Source organism: Podarcis pityusensis, assembly GCF_964106645.2.
Source record: "Podarcis pityusensis genome assembly, chromosome: 2".
Taxonomy (NCBI): domain Eukaryota; kingdom Metazoa; phylum Chordata; class Lepidosauria; order Squamata; family Lacertidae; genus Podarcis; species Podarcis pityusensis.
In genome coordinates this window covers 62608952-62633015 of record NC_138029.1, presented here as the reverse complement: position 1 = coordinate 62633015, position 24064 = coordinate 62608952, and the positions used below count along the sequence as shown (strand labels likewise).

Below are 24064 nucleotides of genomic sequence, written 5' to 3'. Positions count from 1 at the left end.
GTGGTGGGAATGCAGGGAAAGCACAGGCGCAGTGTGCTAGTGTTCCCAGCCATGATTCATGTGTTCATGTATGGCACAAGAGAATGTCTCATGCTTGTCTGGAAGATGTTAAGAGGCTGCCAGGCTGCACCAAAGGTTGTAAAATCACGCCATGTGAGGGATCCCTAGTGTGCAGGGCATGCAGCAAGGTAAAAAGGTGCAGGTTTCCCGGGGTAAAGAGGGTAACCACAAAACCTTTTGAGTTGATTCACACAGACCTTACAGGACCAATGGAATGTGAGAGTCTGGGTGGGGCCAGGTTTCTGCTATTGATATCGGATGATTTTACTCAGAATTTATGGTCTTTTTCTCTCAGGTCGCAGAGAGAGGCGGCGCAACTCATCCAGGATTGGGTTGCGGAGGTGGAACTAAGGTTCTCCACCAAGGTGCAAGAGTTCAGGAGCAACTGTGGGTCACAGTTCACTGGGTCTGCTCTGAAGGAGTTCTTCAAGGAAAAGGGAATTCGTCACCAGGTGACGGGTGCAAAGTCTCCTCAAGAGAGAGGCGTGGCAGAGCACAGGAGTGAAGCACTGGCTGAAGCTGTCAGGGTTTTACTGTGTGACTCTGGGCTGCCTCAGAGCTTTTGGAGTGAGGCTTCGAAGTTTGCCAGCTTTGTTTTTAACAGGTCCTACAATCACGATGTAGGTGACACACCGTATTTTCTGTTGCACAAGAGGAAGCCACAGGTGCATTTCTTCCGTTCGTTTGGTTCCAAGGCTTCAGTGCCAATACCAACAGCGCAACGGAAGGAGGGTGGTCCTAGGTACCAGGACATGATTTTCTGTGGGTATGATCCTGCAACAAATGGGTGGAAGTTTGCATACCCAGAGGGTGATCAGACCACGCTGCTGGTCAGCAAGCATGCTGAGTTCTTTGAGCAGGATGGTTGGTCACAGCCTAGGTATGGTTCTGATTTTCTCTCAGAATGTCTGTCCGATTCTGAGGGGGAGGAAAGGGAGGAAGAAAGGGAGGAAGGAGAGGCAGAGGCGGAGCCTGTTGCTGAAGACCAGGTTGCTGATGATGGTCAAGCACAGGGGTGGGTTTCTCCACAGGTTAAGAGGGAACCCAAGAGTGAGCCTTCATCTCCTGTTAGCCAAGTGCAGGAAGCCCGAAGACGCAGCAAGTCAGAGGGGGAGTCTTCTGAGCTTGCTGGAGACACACTTGCTGACCCCAGTGGGTCAGGAGGAGCGCCCGAGGTTGTGCTCCGGCGGTCAACTCGGACCACAAAGGGGATTCCACCGGAGAGGTTTCAGGTCACCAGTGCGTGGGTTGGTTTCGCACAGTGTGATTCTGGGAGTGTGGAAGGGATTCAACAATTGCCTGGGGTGGATGCCAGTGGGAGGCAAAAGGCAATGGGAGGTGAGTTGAACTCAAAGAGGTCTGTAAATAGGGGTTCACAGTTTCCCTCAGGATTCGTGACGAGAGGGGGTGTTAATGGTTTCAGAACTCACAGAGTTAAAGAGTTCTGGTGACGTCTCTTTCCTGAGGCGTGGTTAGAAACACTTAAGGGAGGGGTTTGACTCCGTGTGTTTCAGTCTGACTCTCGGACGCCATGCGAAAGGGAGAATGTGTCAGTTCTCGCCAGGTCTGAATTTATGATGTTATTCTTCATGATTAAAGAGCAAGGGGAGATAAGGACTGCCTTGTGTCTGCTCTGATTTATTCCACACGTGCTGCACTTTGCTTCTCACCGCTGTGTTTCGCTCTGCTACCGGCAAGAGAAAGAGGCCTGAGGAGGATTTTTGCAGGAGGCACGGATAGCTTGCAGAGTTTCGCAACGGAAGTGGTGCCAGGCTCCATGTTCAGTCTCTGTGTACACTCTTGTCCGGTGTAATCCGAAGAAGCACCTGTGTTAACAAGACAACTTCATTGGATAGAACCTTCTCACATAATTATATTTTCCCACCTTCTTCCCCCATACACCCCCTAAACTTGTTCTAATTTCCCCCCAATCCCCGCAGCACATTTAGAGGGTACATAGGATGATGCATGGGGGGGGGGCAGAAGGTGGAAAGGCCTCTTGCACAAGTGGACCTTGTTGAATACTGCCATATATATTTGCCAGTTATGAGGAAGCACAACAAAGTTAAACAATTAAAAATGCTGTGCCAATTTAAAAGTAACATCAGTTAGAAATCCTTTTCTTTGAACTGGGACAAAATATCTTTCGAATGTCCAGAGAAGCAATGTTTTACCTAAAACATGGAAACAGCTTTCTTAATTTTAATAATGAACTGTTATGAAGATTTTTTTTAAAAAACACCAACATCCATTGTATACACAGGCAGCTTAAGGATGAGCTGTGAACATATGCCTTCTCTTTCCTAAATCCTCCTAGGTCTCCTGTAAGATTACTTGTTCTCTACCTTGAGAAGAAACGGGATTAACAAGCCTTGCAACAGAAAATTCACATTGCTTCTTAGAGAATTACTTTCAGAAATTTAATATATAATTGACTTATTAGCCAGCTCATCACAAAATTGAAGTTAGAACTTTGATGAGTCTGTTGGGCAATAATTAAATGTACAGCTAGGGAAGCCCCCACCCTGTTCCCCCAATGTATCCCTTCTATGCAACAATGATGACTGGTTTTTTGGTGCTTTGTTGTGGGGCTGGAGCAGGAAATTTATCAGAAATTTTCACAACTGATTGTGCTTACTTTACTGGGTCTCACAAGGAATTGTGGCTGGCAGAAGCTGTGAAAAGAGCATCCCCTGACCCTACAAAGGCAGTTTTTGGAGGTGCAAAATTAGAGAAATATGTGACTTCCCTTTACATGAATATAAATGTTTTCCATTTGCACAGTGGGATACTTGAATCCAAGCCAGATTAAGCAAATTGCTGGATTCTATTCACTTTATGTAAGAATTAGAGACAATTTTTCATCTACGACTCCAATAAAATAATGGAGCCAGACATGTCATGTTCATTTTAAGAGTGCTGAGCAAAATTTAAATGATGCAAAATACATTTTTTTTCAGGGGGGAAATAAATAATCTCTTCTGGATGCTGGTTTGCGTCAGTAAGGGCCCAGCCCAGCCAAAGTTTAAAAACTTGCAGTTTCCATTGTCTTAGATGGGAGAAGAAAGCAGATGCTTAAATAATTTCCCTCTGAAATCAACATGGATTACAATAAGTTTAGCAGAATTGTGTCCTAAGGCTACAGTCCATGCCCACTTTCATGGGACTAAGTCTCAGTGGATCAAGTGGGAATGACTTCTGTGCATATATGCATATGTTTGGCTCTTTTCTAACTGGTTAGGCTCTTCACGTTCTCCGTGCCTTTTCTGCTCACACCTTTTCCCCTGTAGTGGTTGTTTGGGCTCTCAGATGCAAACACTTCAATGGCAGAACCGACAATGGACTTTTAGATTGGATTTCCCTCTGCTGGTTAAAACTCTTCAATTCTAGCAATAGGCTTCTGTCCTCCACCATGCTTGAGGACAGCAGGGTAGTTATTTGGTGCTGAGCAAGTCATATGACACTTACAACATTGTCCTTCAAAAAAGGAACCAGCCTGGGGGCTCAAGACAAACCGAGAGGTGGGTGGGCTGCCATCACTGCCCTACTACCAAATGATAGGTAAAACAGACATTTCCATTTTATTCCAGAATTCTGGATATGTAACCTGATATCTGCAGCACCTGTGAGGGACTTGCTCAGCCATCCATTTACCATCTTGGAACTGAGTCTCCAAGCTGACCTCAGGTCACATGTCACATTTCCCAGGCTACAGTCCCATTCATGCGTAGCAGGGAGCAGGGCCCACTGAAGACAGTGGGACTGATGTCCAAGTAAATGTGCATTGGAAAGTGTGCTCTTGACATTTTAAAATGTAATGTGTGCTTGAAGTCGCCCCTCTCAAAGCTGATCTTTGAAGGAACACTCCAGGGAGGGGATGACAGTAGAAAAGGAGAGCGGATGTGAAGGCCAACATGGAACGAGTGGGAGAGTGATTGGCAATAAAGCCTTGATTGACAACATTTTTCAGTACAGAAAAATACATCACTTCCAATAGCTTTTGTTACCTTGAAGTAAAGGGCTGTGGTGTGTTTTTCTGTCTAATGCATAACCACCACCCCCGGATAAGTAAATGACAGCTTTTTATCATTGAATCTCGCCTTCACTATCATAGAGGTTCCTAGAAAGGTGTTGATCCTACAAAACGCCGAGCCCTTCAGCCTTGATCCGGCAGAGAATCCTACCTTTGTGTTTTGCATTTTTCAAAGCACTTTGGCAGGTGAACCATGTGTTTCTGAAAGCGAGGACAGCTTTGGTCTTCAAGGCAGTCACTCCATTCGAATTTATTACAAGCAGCACATTATATATTTACCACCGAGTACAAAAGTTAGCAGGTGCATTGATGATGCCAGCCCATTTATATTGCTAAAATGGTTGAGTGTTTTTTCAGAAGCCACCAAGCCCATGCCAATGCTTAACCTTGTAGTCACCTGCCCTTCTGTTCCATTTCTTAGGCATTGGGTTGCAGCATCCAAAGCAATTTCTTGCCGGCTTCGATGCCGTTTGTTGACCTGGGGATTGAGCTTGCATGCCGTTGCTGGGATACAGATCGGGAGGAGGGAAGGAGCGTCGCAGGTAGAAGCAGCTCATAAGAAAGGCTGCTTAGTTTTAACAAGGTTTGTAAGTATTAGGGGGTTGTAGCCATACCTGCTTCAGGCTGAAGCCCTATGCTCACTTCCTTGGGGATAGACTGAGTAAGCTCTACCGAGCTCAATGTACATGCATAGGATAAGGCTGTACCCCTCATTTTGATCAAGAGAAGGCTTGACAAATGCAGGTGTATGATTGGACTCAAATGCATCCATTCAGTGCAAATTGCAATGTATTTAAAATGAGAAATCTACCCTCAATGTTTCCCCTCTTAGTTCTTGAATACTCTTGATTTTCGAAGCTTTGTCGTAGAAGAACAAACCTGTTACTCCCATCCTTCTGGCTTATCAGTTACCATTAGCTGGTCAGTTCACTATACTGTAGTCTGCACTGGATATGCCCAAGTGCCCCTCATTTCCAAGGACAGTCCTGGAATTACGAAAGACACCCTGGCTTCTGATTTGATCCCAGAATGTCCCTGTTTTTCCTAAATAAAAAAAAATCCTTCCAGTAGCACCTTTAAGACCAACTAAGTTAGTTCTTGGTATGAGCTTTCGTGTGCAAGCACACTTCTTCAGATGTTTTTCCTGCCACTACCACTTCCACTGAGCTTGGGGAGGAGAATGAGCTGGCACTTATCCTGAGCAGCAGTGGCAGCTGTGAGGGAGCTTCCCGTTGCCTCTCCACGGCCTCTCCATGGCCACGGGCCTTCACCCTTGAGCAGTTTGTAGCAGCTGCTGGAGACCGGACAAGGAGGAGGAGAGGGTGTTACCACCGAGCCCTTGGGTGTAGGCAGAGGGCAGGGCTGCCCTGGGTGGGAAGAAAGTAGGAATGGAGTAGAGCTCAATGAGTCTTTTTTATGCTTTGTGCATCTGCGTTAAATCTTGCCCCTTTCCAAAATTTATTTATTGCTGTGTCATTTTCTTTTTGTAAATACACCAAAGAATCAAATCAAATGAAATTGGGATCAAGGTTTTTTCCCAGGACTGTGGAGGGGGTGTGTGCTGTGTCCCATTGGTGTAGTGGTGGAGGAACACAAAAAATGGGGGTTTGAGGAGGGTCATTTGGTGAGGTCTGAGAAATGTCCCTATTTTCATCTGAGAAATGTTGGAGGGTATGCATTCTGTCTCCCAACTTGCTATTGGTATTAACCCTTGGTTTGGTTAAAGCTCAGCTTCCTTTTCAGGTTTCTTTAATCGGAACAGTGTTTGTTAATGAGAGGATGAGCCTGGAGCTACAACAGCATTGGTTATCATTTCCTTAGTCTGTTTCATGTGTTATTTTCATGGCACAGATACATTGCTCTTGAAGTAAGGCCTGCTGTCTTTTTATGGGACCAGCTGCAGGCCCAAATTCTCCACCCACAGAAACAACTACTATAAAAACTGCTATTAAAATATCCTTTGTTTGCATTTAAAAAATAAGCAGTGTCACTGCAAAAAATTTAAGGTGCTGAAATATGCCATCAGACAACCCAGCCATTAGAGGCAAAGCAGTAACACCCCTTCCCCTTTTCTGGTGCCTGAGCCAGCGTCAGGCATGTTGGAAGGTGCAACCCATATAGTTATATGGAGCCGTCACCTTATGGCCAACTCCATTGGGGTTCTGGAAAATTGGCATGCTTTTTGCCATCCTTGGGATAATTTTTCTTTAGGTGATAGGAGCATCTTGATTGTCATTGGAGCAAGCGTCACAACTTAGCTGGAGTGACAATAATGTGAGGAAGAACAAAGGCCCAGAATTGGCTAATTGTTGTTGTTGTTGTTTAGTCATTTAGTCGTGTCTGACTCTTCGTGACCCCATGGACCAGAGCACGCCAGACACTCCTGTCTTCCACTGCCTCCCGCAGTTTGGTCAAACTCATGTTAGTAGCTTCGAGAACACTGTCCAACCATCTCGTCCTCTGTCGCCCCTTCTCCTTGTGCCCTCCATCTTTCCCAACATCAGGGTCTTTTCCAGGGAGTCTTCTCTTCTCATGAGGTGGCCAAAGTATATGGAGCCTCAGCTTCAGGATCTGTCCTTCCAGTGAGCACCCAGGGCTGATTTCCTTCAGAAGGGATAGGTTTGATCTTCTTGCCGTCCATGGGACTCTACAGTATGTACCTGCCCTAAATGCTCTTAGCACAGGGGTAGTGGAACTTCTCTGTGACAGCAGAGATTCCTGGAATGAGCAGCCATGTAATAGGCAGGAGAGGCCAGGGAACTAGCTGGAGAAGGGACCTCTTCTTAGCCCAACAGTATGGCTGGGCAAATGACTGCACCATAGCCAACTTGACTGAGCATAGAACCTAAAGAACATTGGTGGCATGGAGAATCAGGCCAGTTGCTTGGATGAAATCAACCTGAGAGTTGGGGGGGGGGGCCTTAACACCCCCCAATATTACTTACCCCAGTTGATCATTTGTTAGTTGATCAGTTGGTAAAGCATGAGACTCTTAATCTCAGGGTTATGGGTTTGAGCCCCACATTGGGCAAAAGAAGTGCTTTTTTTCTTTAAAAAAATGTTTAGGGGTACTCTTGTTTTCCTACCCATACTGAAATACTGCTCCTCAATGATGCCAAACTTAGATTCACAAAATGTTTAGGGGTATGCGTCCCCCTGCATCCCCCTAGGAAAAAAAGCACTGGGCAAAGGATTCCTGCGTTGCAGGAGTTGGACTAGATGGGCCTTGTAGTTCTTTCCAACTCAACAATTCTATTCCAACTCTGCAATTCTGTTCTATTCTATTTCATCAAAACAGATGTGGCCAAATTTTAACTCCCAAACTGGTGCCCGCCTTGTTTTTGCTAACCACAAGTGTGAAACTGAGTGAGGTGCATTTTGTGTGCTTGCTTGTTTCTTAGGAGCTACTTGCCATCTAGATGTACAACTCCTAAGGAATAGTAGCCATTTCCCCCAAACCCTTCCTTAGTTTCACACTCCTGCTCTCCAGGTTTTAGTAGTACTGTAAGACTATTCATCACCACAAACCATATGGGAAGCACTTTCTGGCAACTGTACCTGATTTTTGCAGGAATTTATATTTAGCAATTAGAGGCTTCACATGTTAACCAGGAGAGATCAAAAGAAGATATCAGTTGCATTTCATTTTCTTTGTGTTTGGGGGCAGGGGAAATGTTGAAGAAAGAACTTGTGGGGACAATGCACACATCTCCCTGTAGGCGAGTTGTAAAAGTCCGTCCTTCATGACCATAGAAACACTCTTCCTATTTTAGTACTTCCTGGTATTATGTAAAGCTGCCTTGGGGAAATTCTGGCAAACCAGTCATGAAACTGCTGCCACAGGGTTCAGAAACCTTGTTCAACCCGATGGCAATATTCCCTTGTGGGCACTCTTCTGGGGACCACATGCCAGTGGTGGGCAAAGCCAGAGGCAAAAGCAGTCAGAGCACAAATTTGGATGTTTTACCTTGTACAACAGACTAGTTTCTACACCTACACACACACCTTTCTCTGTCCTTGGTCTAGGCATGCAAGAAACATTTTCAGAGTTCAAGAACACATTCAAACCAAGCAAGAATGCTAAGTGACAATACAAAGCAGGGGTGTTGAGGGGCGTGGCCTGGGAAGAGGGGTGTGGCCTGTGACCAGTCCTGAGGGGCAGATAGAACAGTGGGAATGGCTGTATTTTGCCCCTAACCTGAGGTTTCCCATCTCTGTGCTACAGGATCAAATACTGTCCAGACTTTATGTTGCATCCAGAACCCATGCTTCTTTAAGGAGTTTGACAAACCAAAATTTATGTATGTTTACTCAGAAATGTCCCCTTGAGCCCGATGGGGAATCCTCCTTCATATGTATGCAACCTAAACGGTGAAACTGCAGGGAAGTCCTAAATGGTCAGGAAAAATAAAAATGGGTTAAACATGAGTAACAATCACTGCAGAAATGGCAGTGGCTCGATACTTGCAGAGACATGTTGTACCAAGTAGTTAGACTTAAAAAATTGTGCGGCTTTCTGCTTTTGAAAAGTGTGCCAGTGTGTCATAACCCAGACAGTAAATTCAAGGGTGTTTACATTTTATCCTTCGGAGGCTTGCATTTTTGAGAGAAATCATCTTTTTTCTTAATTGTTAGTTGACATAGGAGACGTCCTTTGCGAAAGGAAACAGGAGAAAGGAAACTGTTGGCCAACCCCATTTTTCAGACTCATTGCTAGAAGCCTTTTCAAGGCTGTGCAAGGCATAGGAAGGTGAAACTGGGAATGAAAACCAGATGCCTTGAATTGCACTCCAGTGCCTTAAACATTTCTGCGATTCAGTATTGTATTACAAGAAATTGAGATGTCTGGAGTCTTTACAGGAATAAAGCTTAGCTTATGTGGATGCTGGAGTGGGGCTGCAGTATGACAAAATGGAGATGGAGAGTCACAATGTGGTTTGGGCATGAAGGAAACTTAGATATTAGAACTGTTCGTGCTTTAAGGGTGCAATTCTATGATCCACCAGAGGCTGCCTCAAGGGCTATAGGGTAGATTGCATCTACCACTCTGGCATCAGAGGCAGAGCTTTGATATTGGAAAAAGGGGCTGGTCCAGTGTTGGCTCCTCCTCCTTGCCACCAGCAGATCCGCGAAAGCCCTGATGTCGGAAGGGCCAAAAAAAGAGAGGAAATGTCAGGGATGTTCTGGAAAGTGACTTGGATACAAAACCATCACAGTCTCCTCACCAGGGAAGCCAACTTGAATAAAATCCGGGGGGGGGGGGTGTCAGGTAAGCCCTGCCCTGCATAATCGATCACAAGATGCAGCGTGTTCACACCATTTGAATGGCAATGTCCATCAACCGGGGGGGGGGGGGAGCCCCCTCAAATATATTATTGCAGTTGGCTCCTATGCTCCTGACAAGCCCCCAAACTGGGGAGATATATCTTTTAAAGCTACATATACACATATCAAAGTGATTGTAATTCATTGACTGGGCACTGAATTCCTCTTACCCACAGATTAACACAAGAAATTGTAATTGTATAGCATGAAGAAGACAGCAAAAATATGTAATCAGGTCAACAATGTAGAATACTACCCTCCAGGTGGTTAGTTCTTACTACCAGACCTCTGGTGGGCTGCCTCCCTCCTTTGCCTGTTCGTCAAGGTACATGTCAGTGCTCAAAGCCCAACACAGCGTGAGGAATGCAAAGTAGCTTGGTTGGGAGACTAGATGTGGTAACGAAATGGCTTGTGCTAGTGGAATGGCTTGCGAGAGAGACTGTACAGAAAGCCAGTATAGTTCTCATGGCTGGTTATGCAACAGGTTGCTGTAGCTCCAATACTTCCTGTTGCTGCACTTAATTTTGTATTGCACAGCCTTTATTCTCACTTGTATGATAGCCCTTGTGCTGGTGGTCAGAGAACGTTGAATCTGGGCCATCATCTTACTGTATGTTCATGAATGGTGGATAGACCTGGGAAAGAGTTATTGAAAAAACCACCACTGAATAGACTGGCTGCCACAGCTGCCACAGGAAAAGTCATGGCCAGGTTGTATGCTGAGCAGCAGAACGTCAAAGGGGCAGTGGGATGATGGAGAATTTTTTTAAAATTGAAAAGCAGTCAGATCCCATGTGGAAAGCTGCAATTTAAAGTGCATCTCAGTTCTGTAGCAGCGGATTGCTCCTGCTCTACACGTCAAGGATGTCTTTATTTTCCAGGTTTTTGGCAGTATTTGCTCTTTTTCTTTACCAGCAGGTGTAACATACATTAATTACCGTAGGTGATTTCAGCTTTGTACTTAATCAGGTAATTTATATATAAAGCTGTTACAAAAATTGCAAGGAGTGAAATACACATGAATATTCTGAGCCTTTGAGGAATTCTTCAAATCCCCCATGCTTAAGCAATGCATAGGCGATTAAAAGGAAAATGTACAGTGGTAGCCTTGTGTGACCTACACCCTGTACAAACTATTTTCTAGAAAGGGTCTGTGCAGTTCTTTAGCACCTTGGGGCACACAGACTTGGACTTAAGTTATCAGCTATTTCAGAATTGTATTAATCCCTGCTTATGGAATAAGGCATGACAAGGCACGGTGGCTGTGAGGACCATGTATACGAGAACAGACCAAAACAGACTTTGGAATGTTTAACAGGCGTTTTTGGTGTTTCTTGGGAAGTATATTTAACATCTAATCTCTTGTTCCCCATGGCTTGCACGTCCTCACCTAAAGGAATTGGGAGGTGAACCACTTAATTGTTCCTAAACTCTGTATGAATATTATTACTGATAGAAGAGTTCTTAACTGAATTCCTGCTCCCCGCCCCAGATCTTTCCAGAATTACTAGGAGTCATAAAAAGGTGCTCTGGCTCTGCATAAAAGTCAAATAAGAGCTACTTGTTCTGAGTGGGATTAGAAGCATGCATGTGACTTTATCTATTGATCTGGCATTTCTTCTTATGTCCTTCATTTTAAGGAATGAATGAGATGGCTGCAGCTGGTGCGTTCAAGCTCAAAGCTGAACAGGCCCATCATTTGTTGATTCTGTTTTTCGTAAGCATCTGATGCAGAAGGTAACTTACCTTTTGCACATGTAGCTATGTTTTGATCTTGGTGAACTTTGGAGTTTTCTTCAAGGGTACTTCCATATAGGGGAACTCTAACATTGTAAATGCTTCAGAACTCATGAGCAATAGGTTTTTCTTACCTTTTCTGGTTTCCCCAAGAAACGATAAATCTGGATTAAGTGGGGGGTTGCAGGGTTGAGGAATTAGGCTGACATTTTGATGCCAATGCGAACACTGTGAAAAATGTACATCGGGAATGGAGAACCTGTGGACCTCAAGATCTTGTTGTACTCCAACTCCCTTCATCCATGGGCATTGGTCATGCTGGCTGGGATTGATGGGCACTGGGGTCCAACAACATTTGGAGGGCCACAGACTCCCCAATCCTGATTTAAATGGATTAGTAGAACCCACCCCACAATAAACATATGCGTGGAAGCACCCCAAGAACAACTTTTACACAGTTTGGCTGTATTCAGGGAAAGTAGGCCTGGCCAGTAGCCACGGTTTTAATATTTTTCTACATGGTGTGACCTTATTGCTTAATTTATTGTGGTGGAGAAGAGGGTTAAAAATGATCTTCTTCAATGTTTGTTTCAAAATAATTAGGACACTGTCAGAAAATTGATTTGCAGAGCCATTTGTTATGACATCACCAGCCTGAACTTTGTCTGGAGTTGGAGCCTGTAGGCGTTCAGGAAGTGTTAAGAGAGTGTCAGCATCTCCTATCAGAGGTTCTCCTGCACTCCTTTCCTGAGCTTTCTCCCTGAGTCTTCTCTATTGCAGGACATGAAAACCTCTCCCTACACCTTGTAAGTCACTCTTCCTATTCCATATTGATCTTAGCTGGTCCTCTGTCTTTCATCTCATGACACCTCTGCTTGTCCCTCATAGCCTTTCAACTTGGATTGCATGCTGTAGGAAGGTCAGGCACTGTCAAGGCTAGAAAGGGCATGACAGCTTTGAGAGAAATTTTTTAACGATGGATCAGGAGGGCAAAAGGCATGACAGAATCAGAGAGGAGGGAACCCTGGAAATCTCACAGACTTGCTAGAGGGAGAACACAAGAAACAAAATCACCCGAGTCAGAAAGCTTCAGGAGTGGAGGAGTAGACAGGAATATCAAAAAGAGCAGTGGTAAGGACCTTCTTATTGAATAAGCAACCTCAAATTTATCACCCTGCTGCAAGTTTTTATACTGTGTGTAGCAGTTTATACTTAGGATTGTTGCTTTGAGAATGCTGAAATTTTGTCTTGGACCACACAAAGGACTCATTTTTCTATTAGCTGACAATCTCTCTTCCTGCTGTTTCTTGCAACTGTTGGAAAGGGGAGGAGGCTCATTTGATACTAAACCTCAATGCAGTTGAGGTTGTGCTATGCCCCAATTCGGGGTGGGTGGTGGCAGAGGTGGACCAGATCCCTTTCCTTTAGGAATGGTCCTCTTAGCTACTGCTTTTCAGAAGGCTATAGAGGTCAGGATTTAGATAAAATCGTGGGGCGTCAGAGTGACTTTTTAAAGGCCACCTAAATCAGTTCAAAGCTGAGATGAGATTTGAAAGTACTGATAGGGCTGCTGTACATTAAGTAATGGCTTCTTGTGACAGACAATGTCTTTCCCAATCGTCTATTATTTTTCTGATGTTAAGACAAGAGTGTCATTTTGGTAGAACCACCAATATCTTCACTGTTCAGGTGCTATAATTGTTCTAACCAATTAACACATTAACCATCTTAATTTCAAGAGATTAATCAGCTAAAATACATTTTTATTGACATATCACCTGAACATGAAATATTCTGTTGTTCTGCAACATATTGTTCTACTCACCAAATGATCACATTCTTTTTCAGTTTGTGAGAGCTTTTGCTAATTTTTGAAAGGATTTGCTTCTCAGTTCGTCCATGACATTTGGAAAAATAACTATTCACTGCATGCCCTGTACTGAAAATCCAATACTGATTAAAACATCATCTTGTCAAATAGCTCTGGAGAGCATTCTTTACAGACTGAGCTCTTTGTACATATGGCCAGACAGGCATTTTGTCTAACTAGCAGTATCAAGCTAGAACATGCCTCAGAGTGCACTAAAGAACGACACAATGAACTCCTAGTGTTCTTGCTGTATCTCTTCATATGAGGGGCCTAAGTATTTATTGTAATTTAATTGCAGAATGGGCACATAACAAATTTAGGCTTTTTTTTTTTAGGAATGATATTTAGGGTTGCAAGCTAGAGATTGCATCCATCTCGTGAATTCTCTCTTTGCTCCACTCCTTCCCTGGTCCCACTGCACAGCTGATTGAATAACCCAGGACCTCATTTTATCAGGTGTGTGTGTGTGTGTGTGTGTGTGTGTGTGTGTGTGTGTTGAGGTCACAGGTGGATGAGGAGGGCAGAAGAAGCAATGGATGTATCCTCTTTTGTAGCTGTGAATCTGGATGTGATTTCTTGGTTGTGATTTGGCAGCTCTAGACAGAATCTGTTTCTCCTTATCTTGTTAGCAAAAACAGAGGTGTAAATTACTGAACATCTCTGCTTTTTCAGATTTGGCTTCCCTTTCCACAGTAGCAAAACTCTGCCTTCATAAAAGAAAAAGATACCTTAGATATTTGCGACTGCCAGTTGCTTATGGTTACAAATGCTCAAAAGGAAGAAGGCATATGCAGCATTTCCCATGACTGCACATGTGGGACCCAGTCATGTCTACTCTGATTGTCAACAGGATTTCAGGCCGGGATCTTTCCCAGACCTGCTACTCAAGTCCTTTAACTAGAGAAGCCAAGCCTTGAACTTTGTATGCAAAGTACAGTATGTGTTCTAACATACTTGTGTTCTACCATGTGTTCTTTGAGCTATACTTTTAGCTATAGTCCTATAACCCTTTCCTTGGAATAAGCCCCACTAAACGCAATGGGACTTCTGAATAGACACATATAGGTTTAAGTTAGGTATGATTTCAACATGGCTAAAGTGTGACATAACTTCTTTTGGTTCCAACCCAATATTTTACCACTCCTGATAAGGCATGATGAAATAATTGAACTGACAAGTGAAATATAGTAGTGGGCAGGCACCAATTCAGCATATCCTCTGCCTTACCAGCTGAAAATGGTAGGGGGGCGGGAATGAAGCTGTATGTTAGCAGCTCTATTTATAAACCACTTTGGAAGGTTGTTTACATGAAAAGTGATATTTAAATTATTAAATAAATAATAGTTAAAGAGAGAACAGGTAAGATGAGCTAATTAAGATGTTAATTAAGATGTTAATTACACTCTTCAGGTGTGTTTATCACTAGGTTTATTTCCAGCTAACCAGTTATCTTTATGTACTGTATTTCATTTCAGTGCTTTCTAAAACTCATATGTAAAGTTATCTGGACTGGGTATTTAGTTAAGCTGTAATGCCTTTACAGCTACTGTTCTCTTGTAGCTATGTCTGAATCCAATCATATTTATTGTCTTTATACTTAAATTTAGGAATTTTGTCAGAAAATTGTCAGTGTTTTTATATTATGTATTATCATGTAATATGTATATTAAGTTTACAAATATGAATAAGTTCTTGTGCAATATTTTTCAGTTTTAGCGATTTATTCATTTTCTTTTTGGTTTCCTACTTCGTTCCAAATAGTTTTGTTTGGTTTGGGGGCATGTTCTTGTGGATCCCAAGCATCTGACGTATCCAGTTGCTCAATGTATCCATGTGACCACCATTCGTGGTGCAGCCCCACTTGAAACGCTCCTCCTCACACAATACCAGTGGAAATAAATGGAAACCTTGCAGTTCCCTTTCATTTTGATAAGTCTTGCACTGGAGATGTCCACAGTGGATGGGGTCTTTGATGTTGTTGATGGCACACCCACAGCACAACTAGCACTCTGGCACCACTTTCATCCACTCAGTGATGTTTCAGTTGCAGGCATTTGGGGTGCAGTATGAGCAGATAGAAGCAGAAAATTATAATCACTTTGCATATGTGCTGTAAAACCATTTTAATCTGTTAATCGTTCCGTTGCCCATCGTTATCATTTCTAATGCATGTGGCGGGATGTAAATTATGCAGCCTTGCAACAAGAGCTTAAGTGACTAGGAAACTGAACATCTGTTCTGTAGGTGAACAGAATGGAAGCTAATCTTGTACTGCCATGAGGACATGGTGTGTGTGTATGTGCGCGCGCTCAAACTTTTCATTTTATCTTTTGTGAAATGATGAAAAAGATTGTCTAGTGCACACAAAAGTGTTTGAAGGAGCACAGGAGTGACTCATCTTCAACATCCCCCTTACCAGCTAGGTATATCAGCTGCAAACGTCAACTGGCACCTATCTGATGTAGAGAAAAGAGAATCATTCTATGGTAATGAAGCAGCAAGGGGAAACATCTAGGCTGCAAATGGAGGAAGACTCAGGATGTGTGCAACAAAACATGGGATTTAGTCCACTTTAAGGCCTATTCTGAAACAGTGCAGGTGGCAAAAATTCTGTCTACTTCCTTCCACCCAGCAGATCTTTTCCATGTGATAGAAGCTGTTTACACTCAAGATGGGTGACAGTGGGCGGGTTCTATTTGTGAAGCATTTTGTAAATAAAAGTGATCACATTTACTGTAGCCTGGATACAGCGGCGTAGCGTGGGTTATCAGCACCCGGGGCAAGGCAAGTAATTTGCGCCCCCTAACCCGGGGCAAGGCAAATAATTTGCGCCCCCTAACCCGGGGCAAGGCAAGTACAGTAATTTACTCTCCCAAGCAGCAGCAGCAGCGAGGCTTCTCTTTCCCCCGCGCTCTCCTGGAGCTGCCTCTTTTCTTTCCTTTTTTCCCTTTCTCCAAGGCTTTTCGCTTTCTCTCCTTAATTGATTCCTCCTCCACACCGCAGCGTTTCCTAGCTGCTTCCCCCCCCCTTCCCCTCTCTCTCCTCCTCGCTCTGCTTGCCTTGCCCTGCACCGGCAGCAGCAGGCGCAGCCAGACCCCCGCCAGCCAGCCCGCCCGCCCGCCCACCCGGCTTCCTCTCCTTTTTTTGCCCGCGGCAGAAGGCTTCGCTCTCCCCCTTCCGCGACCTCCTCGCCAAGCCGAGCAAGCGCGGGCTCCCTAACCCGTGGATTTTAGTAGGGGCAGAGAGCTGCTAGTGCGAGCGCGCCCCCCGCCCATGTTGCGCCCGGTGCGGCTGGCCCCCCTGGCACCCCCCACGCTACGCCACTGCCTGGATAGTACACTGGGTGCTGTTCAGTTGCTCCTTCAGCTTGTTGCAATTGTTTAGATGAGTTCCGTTCTCTGCAGCCTAAGAATATGGACAAGGAAGTTGTCCTACATGCTCAGTTCTTGCCCATCATGTCTAATAAGGTCTGAATGGTGGTGGTAGTGAGAGGGTCTGTTTGTCTAGATGAGTCTTACTCCATCAATCAGAGGTAGTGAACCTATGGACCTCCAGATGACTTCTGGCTCTAATCCCAACCAGCGTGACAAGACAGGCACCTTCCACCCACAATTCTAGTGTATGGTTCTCATATCTATAGCCCTTTGCTTCCTTTTCAGGGAAGTCTCTACATCCCTGCAGGTGGTCAACCACAATAGATTTTTGGAAGGCTCCTTTTCTATTTCCTATTTAAAGTGCAGCTCAAGGCCAAAGAAAGAAGTGGCATTGTTCACATGGTTTTCTTCCAATTTTCTTCCCATTCTTCCCACAGTTAACATGAGGGGCCTGATTCTGACCAGGACCACAGCAAGGGCAAATGGACTAGCACAGTTCCAATCCAGCTTCCTCCTCACTTGTGCTAGCTCTTTGTTTAAAAAATCAACCAATCACACAAGGGCAAAAGAAAATGTGAATGGCATCGCATGTAGTTTAGCTCTCAAGAGAATCCTAGCACTTTCAGTGGGGCTTACTCTATGTAAGTGCACATAAATGTCATTGAACACAACTGGGCTGTCTTTTAAGGAAATATGCAGGTTTCATGTACTTTCAGATTTCTAAGCTATCACACTCCCCCCCCCCCCCCACATTCCAAAAACCAGGAAAGACTTTTTTTAAAACTTAACTGCATTGAGGCTGAAATCCTAGATGCAATTGAATTCAGTGGTGGTAGTGCATGGGATAGTACTGTCAAGGTGCCAACTTTATGAAACTGTTTGATTTGGTAAATTGACATAGGTGTGCCACCCATTAACAAGTCACACGAGTTCACAGAAAGGGTATTGCAAAGATTTTTTGCTTCTAACAATGAACTATTGCTACTAGTTAGGAATTGGTTGAAATGCTTTATAGCTATGCATGGGATCAGGCTAAATGGAATTGCTCCCATTAACCTCTGGATGCCATCCAGAATGCTTTAATGCTCCCAGGGGAAAGTGGAATTCTCACATTACTGGAGTGTTGGACTAACCTGCTCATGCCACTTGCTTGGTGAGTTCATTTCCCCCACAGCATCTGGACAAAATCTGTACAGAGGGGAAGGCATGGCAAATAAGCTGTGATTAATACCCTTTTTTAGCCCCTTAATTCCATAAGCTTGGTGTGTGGGCTTGGCCTAACCTAACTGTTAAGCAGCAAAGAAACAAGAATTCCCAAACAGCAGATCTCTTTGAAATTTCATTAAGCAACTTTCAGGAGTGAGGCTGGAATGCATGCTTAGAATGTTAGACCAAAACCCCCACTCTCATTGTTTTATAAGTATCTGTCTATTTACCCATACTTCCTCTCTTCAACATATGGAAACATTGGCTTTCTCCATTATTGTCGTAAAGATTGTTAGCATTGCTAATAAAACATACTTTCAATACCACTGCTTAATGGTTTTCCTGTGGAATGTTTTAAAACCGTCCAGTGCTCACTGCTTTTCTATTAAAGAAAAGTATTTGCAGAACTACAAGAGCAAGGATACCTTGCCGAGGAAATATGGCTATGATTTTCATTACAATGAAGAAAAGGCTGTAGCCCACAAATTCAGCTGTTTTATGCATATTTTCTTCCTAGACAATAAATTATTCCACACTTAACTGTAGTGCTAGGGTCCAGAGCTTAACACATCAGGTCACCTATGAACGCCAGTTGTAGATGCCTTAGAGGTAGGTTGCCAGACGGCTTGTTACCTGTGTCAGCTTGGCACTTGAGAAGCCTAAAAGCTCCCAAGACATTTCAGCTAACTGGGTTAGCAGCTGCATGACCACCTATAAAACACATTAGTAAGTTGTGTAACAATAGCCAATTTGGGGTTATGGAAATTGGCCCAGACTCTTTCAACGCTTTCTTTTACGTCGAGGTTCCCATTCCATTGCCAAGGTCTACAAGCCTCACCAGCTTCCTGAATTCTTTTACAATTTTCTGGCACCCATCATTTGTGTCTCAGTTGGAAATGTCTGCCCCCGTATCCTGACTTGAAAATAAAGCTTTCATTTTCTTCCATCCTTTTCAGAGAAAGGCATCTCTCAGGAAAGTGCTTACAACAGATAGCAGAACAAAAACTGACAGATGCAGGATCAAGTTGCACAATGAAGGGTGGCTAAGCTTCTTTGAAGATGAATACTTCATATTCAAAATAAAATAGATCATTGGATTTAGTTTGGGGAGTTTTTTTATTTAAAAAATCCCTTGATGTAGGGTTTTAAACAAACAGATGCTGCATATATCCTTTAAAATTGTCTTTGTTTATTATACTGAAGTGAATCTGGCTCTGAAGGCTTAAAACACTTCATGCTCTATTGTGATTGGCTGGTTTAAATGTTACTTTCCTATCTTGGAACCAAGGCCTGGTGCCAGCTAATTAAAGGAGGCCGTTGAAGAGGCTGGCCACGTGGAACCCACAGCAGCAGCACTGCAGAAAACTGGGTTCAGCATTGCAAATGAATATCTGTTGGTAACATGAAAGCACCACTTGTGTCTCCATTTCTTATTCTATGTAACAATAGAATTTCTCAGACGGAAATTATTATTATTATTTGTTCCTCACAGCCTCTCTTCAAATCTAACACCTCAGGATTTCCACCCGTGTCACATTCTGTTATTAAAACTTCCCTTTTGAGATTGCACAATGCATTTCTCCCCAATACTTATACATTGGAAAGGCACGTCCTCTGACGGTTATGTGAGCATCTGGTACTGCCCTTACAAAGTCTAATGGTGACACAATGTATGCAAGCTAGTGGTCATTATTTTATATCATCCGACTGCATCAGCCTTCTCCCACCTGGTGCTCTCCACACATGTTGGACTACACCTCCCATCACTCTCAGCCAGCATAGGTAATGGTCAGGGAAGATGAGAGTTGTGGTCTAAAACATTTGGAAGACACCAGGTTACAGAAGAGTGCAATATAGCATCCTGTAGTAGTGTTGAATTCAGCTTTGCTAAAATCCAAACACTGCTGGGCATCAGCAACAAGGTGGTTCTACCTTAGTTGGAGAAACTCTCCAGACTCAGTAAAAAGTTGTCACCCACCCACATTCGGTCATTTCAAATAGAGGACTAACAATAAATTCAGAGACATCTAATGTATTTCAGAGTCGTGCGTGTTGAAGGGCTATCTAACCACCATTTTGTCTTGCAAAGCATTGCTTCAGTAGCATTCGCAGTAGCTCTCCCAACTGCACCAGCAATGAGAAAATTCCACAAGGCCCAATAGAAGCCTTCTTCCCATTCCCTGGAGCGTTAGTTGCTTGCAAGGGCTGGTGCAAAGACAGAGGGGGATGAGGAAGATTTCCCACTTGTTTCCATATTGCCTTCATGTGCCAGAAGTTCCTCTCACAATTGTGGCAATGGTGGGGACAGAATTCTGTTGAGCCCTGTGCAGTTCCTCCTTGCACAGATGTTGTACGGTGCTTGACTGGATTAAGATTTTTTGTAATAATATTTAGCATATATTGGGCTTTGTGATTGTTCAGAGTGCTTCACATGTATTATCCCTGTAACAATACAATAGAATACGTCAATATCATTAGCCCCATACCCTAGATGGATAGGTGGGACTGACAGATAATTGCTTGCCTAAGGAGTTCACCCAAATTAAAGGCTTATCCACACCTACCTTTTGCTGTGCTCTTTCCAGGCACAGGTCTATTCTTTAAAGTTCTGTGTCTGAGCACTCCTTTTTTCCTCCCTGGAGCTTTCCCTGTGAAAACCTGCTCTTTAAAGCTGAAGTGCAACAAACGGAATTTGGATTGTCTATGGATTGCTGTTTGCTCCAATTCAGCAGTAAAGGGTGGGTTTTGTTGGGAAGGCTCCAGACATGGAGTTTTAAAGTGCAGGCCATGCCTAGAAAATGCGGAGGAAAGGTAAGTGTGAATAAGTCATGAGATAATGACAGAGTGAAGGGGGCTCTGACCGTTAAAAATGTTATTTGCAGCATGTGAAATGGAGGAAAGAAAGCTCTTGCCTGATGTAGTGCATTACCCAGAGGAAAAAGTGCAACACAGCCACACATGCAGAGCATGATGTGACCTATCATACTGCAGTGTGGAAAAAGGATCTTATTTTATATGTTCATTATACACACCACTGCCCTACCTTATCCTATGGCACCAGTGCAGCTTGCTGTAATTTTGAAAGTCATCACTAGTCAATGAAGGACTCAAAATGTAAGTGACATATGCATACAGGGTGTGAGGAAACCAAGATGAATCAATGAAATAATATTCATTCTTCTCCATTAACTGAGGTTTTCTTGTCCCCGTAATTCCCCTTTCCCTAATCATGTTCAGTGTGGCGCTGCTATTTAAGGTGGACTTCTTTCAGTCCAGATCTGTGAGAGCAGAGTCACATAAAAATGCATTAAACAGGTCTTAAGCAGCTCAGTTTCCATTTTCATCTTCTCCCGGGTTTGAAAGGATTTCTTAGAGCCTGCCATTTGTTTATCTGTCTTGACATACACTCTCTCTTTTGCTCTATAAATCTCCTCCCTCTGTTCCTCTCTCTCTTGATTCTTGAAATGATGATAAGGCCTGACTACGCAACTGCAGTATATCTGAAAACATGAATCAGCGATAAAACATGGCCAGAGATAATGGCACACAGTGAAACCCCCATCCCATGAAAGTCCCCCCCCCAGCCTTATGAAATAAGCAAATGCATGCAGGAATTGGGTTGTGAAGTGGTCTCAGCTTGAATATAGATTGCCTGTTGTTTTCTGCCTAGTCATTTTGTCCCCATCTTGGCATTAGGTGAAATGCACAATTTTATATTTGAGCATGCTTACAGAATTAGCGGATGTAAACAAGCTTATTATCCTAGATCTGTCACCAAATATATCACTTTTTCTTTACAACCTGATAATACAAGATGAAAGTTAGGAAAAGGAGTCAGTGTAGTTGCATACTGCATAAGGTAATGGATGCTGCATGAATTGGAGATTTTTCCATTGCAAACAGCGGGTGGGTAAGGGTGGATGATCCAGATCGGAGCCACGGTAAAGCCCCCTGCACTTTCCAGCATACCAGTTTGGGGGACCCCCCCCATGTCTTCAATTTGCTTTGGTAAAGCCATTCACATAAGTGCTAATTGTGTGAATGTCATCTCATCTAGTTTGGCCCCTAAATCAGACAGACCTGCATGCAAATCTCTGTTCAGCTATGTACCGGTACTCTTTATGTGGTGTTGGTCTCAACTGTGTTTCTCCTCCATCCCTATCTCAGGAAAGTGACCAGTGGAAGGCACAAGGTAGTGGCTGCACTATCTCTTCCTGCAACAGACCTTTCAATAGCAGGATTTCCAGACAGCTTGAGACCATGGCAGAAAACAGGACTGGATGCAGCCCATCTGGAAACTCCCCATTAAATTAAATCAACCACTTTAGAATATATATATATATATATATATATATATATATATGCCCAAACAAATCATTTCCATATAGAACAAAAACAAGAAATAAAGACTTCGGAGTTTCATTTGTTTATTTGTTTTTTTTAAAAGCTTATCTAATTTTGATGACTGACTTCTCTGTCCACACAATCAAAACATCTTTTCTAACCAGAGCTGGAAGCTAAAAAAAAGGTCTTTCAGGGGTTGCTGTGTAATGATTTTTCTGATTTGGAAGATGAAATGCACAAACTGCTCTCCTGAACAGAGATGGATTATAACTTCAAAAAGCGACTTTTGTTCTCAAAGAATGAGTATCTGTTTGATGGAGGAAAGTGCACGGGACATTTTGTTTTTCCTCTGACAGTTGGACATTCCAGAGTTACCACTGCCACTCTTATGAGGAGAGGAATTCACCTTTTCACATTAGTTCAAAAATGGCATGATGCTCCAGTGTGGAAACGAAAAGATGATCAGTACCACTTCATTAGTTTAGTGAGCCATTTTGAACCTGAACCCCTACAGCACTAAATGCTGTGACACAGGGGTACCTGAAGGTATGCCTGTTTCTCTATGGATGTGCCTGACTGCTGAGAGCATCATTAGAGATACTTCCCTGGGTGTGAAAGAGGTCCTTTTCTATGGTTCCGCCCCATTTGTGGAACCTCCTGCAAGAGACCCTCCCGACACCTTCTTCATTTTCTTGTAGGCTCAAAGGCACTAGGCAAAGGCCATCCTTTCTCCCAGAGTTTTGAGTACCTGAAGTTTTGTTTTATCAAGTTTTAGAAAGAAAGAAAAAAACCTGTTTTGGATTGGCAGATAGGCTGCTGGAATTGTCAGTTTGTTTATTTGAACATTTGTGCCTTGTTGTTGTTGTTTGTGTTTCTTGATGCTTTTCCTTTGTTTTAATTTTGTCCCAGCGACTTCTTGTTGGCTGCCTTAAGTCCCCATTTGTACGAGAAAGGTGCATGAAAACATTCCACTAAATGAAAACACAATAAACTACCATCGTACCAAAAATTTATGCATAGCACCCCAAAAAAGCAAACAGAAAGTTCATTGTCTCCCTGCTGCCCCATGTTTCCATCCCCCCCCCCCATGCTTACTGCTATTGCTGCTGAAATGCTCCTGTGATTGGCAAGGACTTGATGTAGAAGCAAGGACAACAAGGAGAAGCAGAGAGGAACAGAAGCAAGAACCCTTCACTATCACCTTTGCAGTCCTGTAGAGGCTGCCTACAGTTCCCAGCACAACTTTCATCTCATCGTGCTGAATACAGCCTGGCAGCTAAAGTACTGCACTTGCCTGTATTTGCAGTCTCAGGCAGGCAGTGGAAATAGGAAATTTACTGAAGGCCTGGTGAGCTGTGATTTGGTTCAGTGGCTCCAAAACGGACCCCCAGCTGCATGCTGGAAATGGGGGTTGGTGCTCCTAAGTTTGTCTTGGAGCCAGTAACAGGGCAACAGTTTTTTGCAAATGTGGGCACTGCAATTATTCTGTCCATCTAGTCTAATTGTGACCTTGAAGCTGATTCCCTAAGATGTCTTTCAGACTGGCAGAAATTCAAGCGTACTGAGTCCAGCAGTAACTCTTCTTCCTGTTTATCATGGTGTAAAGTTAAGGATCCTCAGGCCTCATGGCACACTAATTAGCATCCAGGGCTAAACAGCCAAAGGAGGAGGCTGCTGTCTCCCTGGTCACAAAATGAACTCTGTCCCTGCTTATTAAGGTTATGCTTAGAGTCAACATCTGAATTGCTAGAAGTTAAATATCTGCATGCAAGTGGTTTTATTGCATTGTGGAAATGAGTAAAGGTAATTAGAAACATCCAGCAATTTCCCTTCCCTCCCTGCGGGCACCAAACTACCTTCTGCATGAATTTGCATTCTTTAACAAGAATGTGCTTGCACCAGGATGTTGAGTTTCCAGGTGCAAATTGCTTCTTTGTTATGCATCCCAAATTTGTTTCCTTAATTTTCCATCTTCATCAACTTGTGCCTAACAGAGTGCCCAATCTGACTGCCCTATCCATTGACCACAGCCATCAATCCATGCATCACCTTTTATCATGCCCTTCTCCGGAAAAAGACAAATATATAGCAATTGCACTCTATTCTGCTTTGGTC

At 43.6% G+C, this 24064-nt stretch overlaps 2 long non-coding RNA genes across 3 annotated transcripts in view; one reads left to right on the top strand and one right to left on the bottom strand.

Moving 5' to 3' along the window:
* Nucleotides 1-21946, top strand: part of LOC308469247 — a 100977-nt gene extending 79031 nt beyond the window's left edge. The window contains exon 4 of one of the 2 annotated variants that reach the window (XR_013982048.1): nucleotides 21773-21946. This is a non-coding gene — a long non-coding RNA (uncharacterized lncRNA). Of the gene's footprint in view, nucleotides 1-18561; nucleotides 18703-21772 lie in introns of those variants that run through there. The other variant, XR_013982049.1, reaches the window with a different exon arrangement.
* LOC308469256 overlaps nucleotides 1-24064 on the bottom strand; it is a 96758-nt gene that overhangs the window by 65862 nt on the left and 6832 nt on the right. The gene's annotated exons all lie outside the window — the stretch shown is intronic.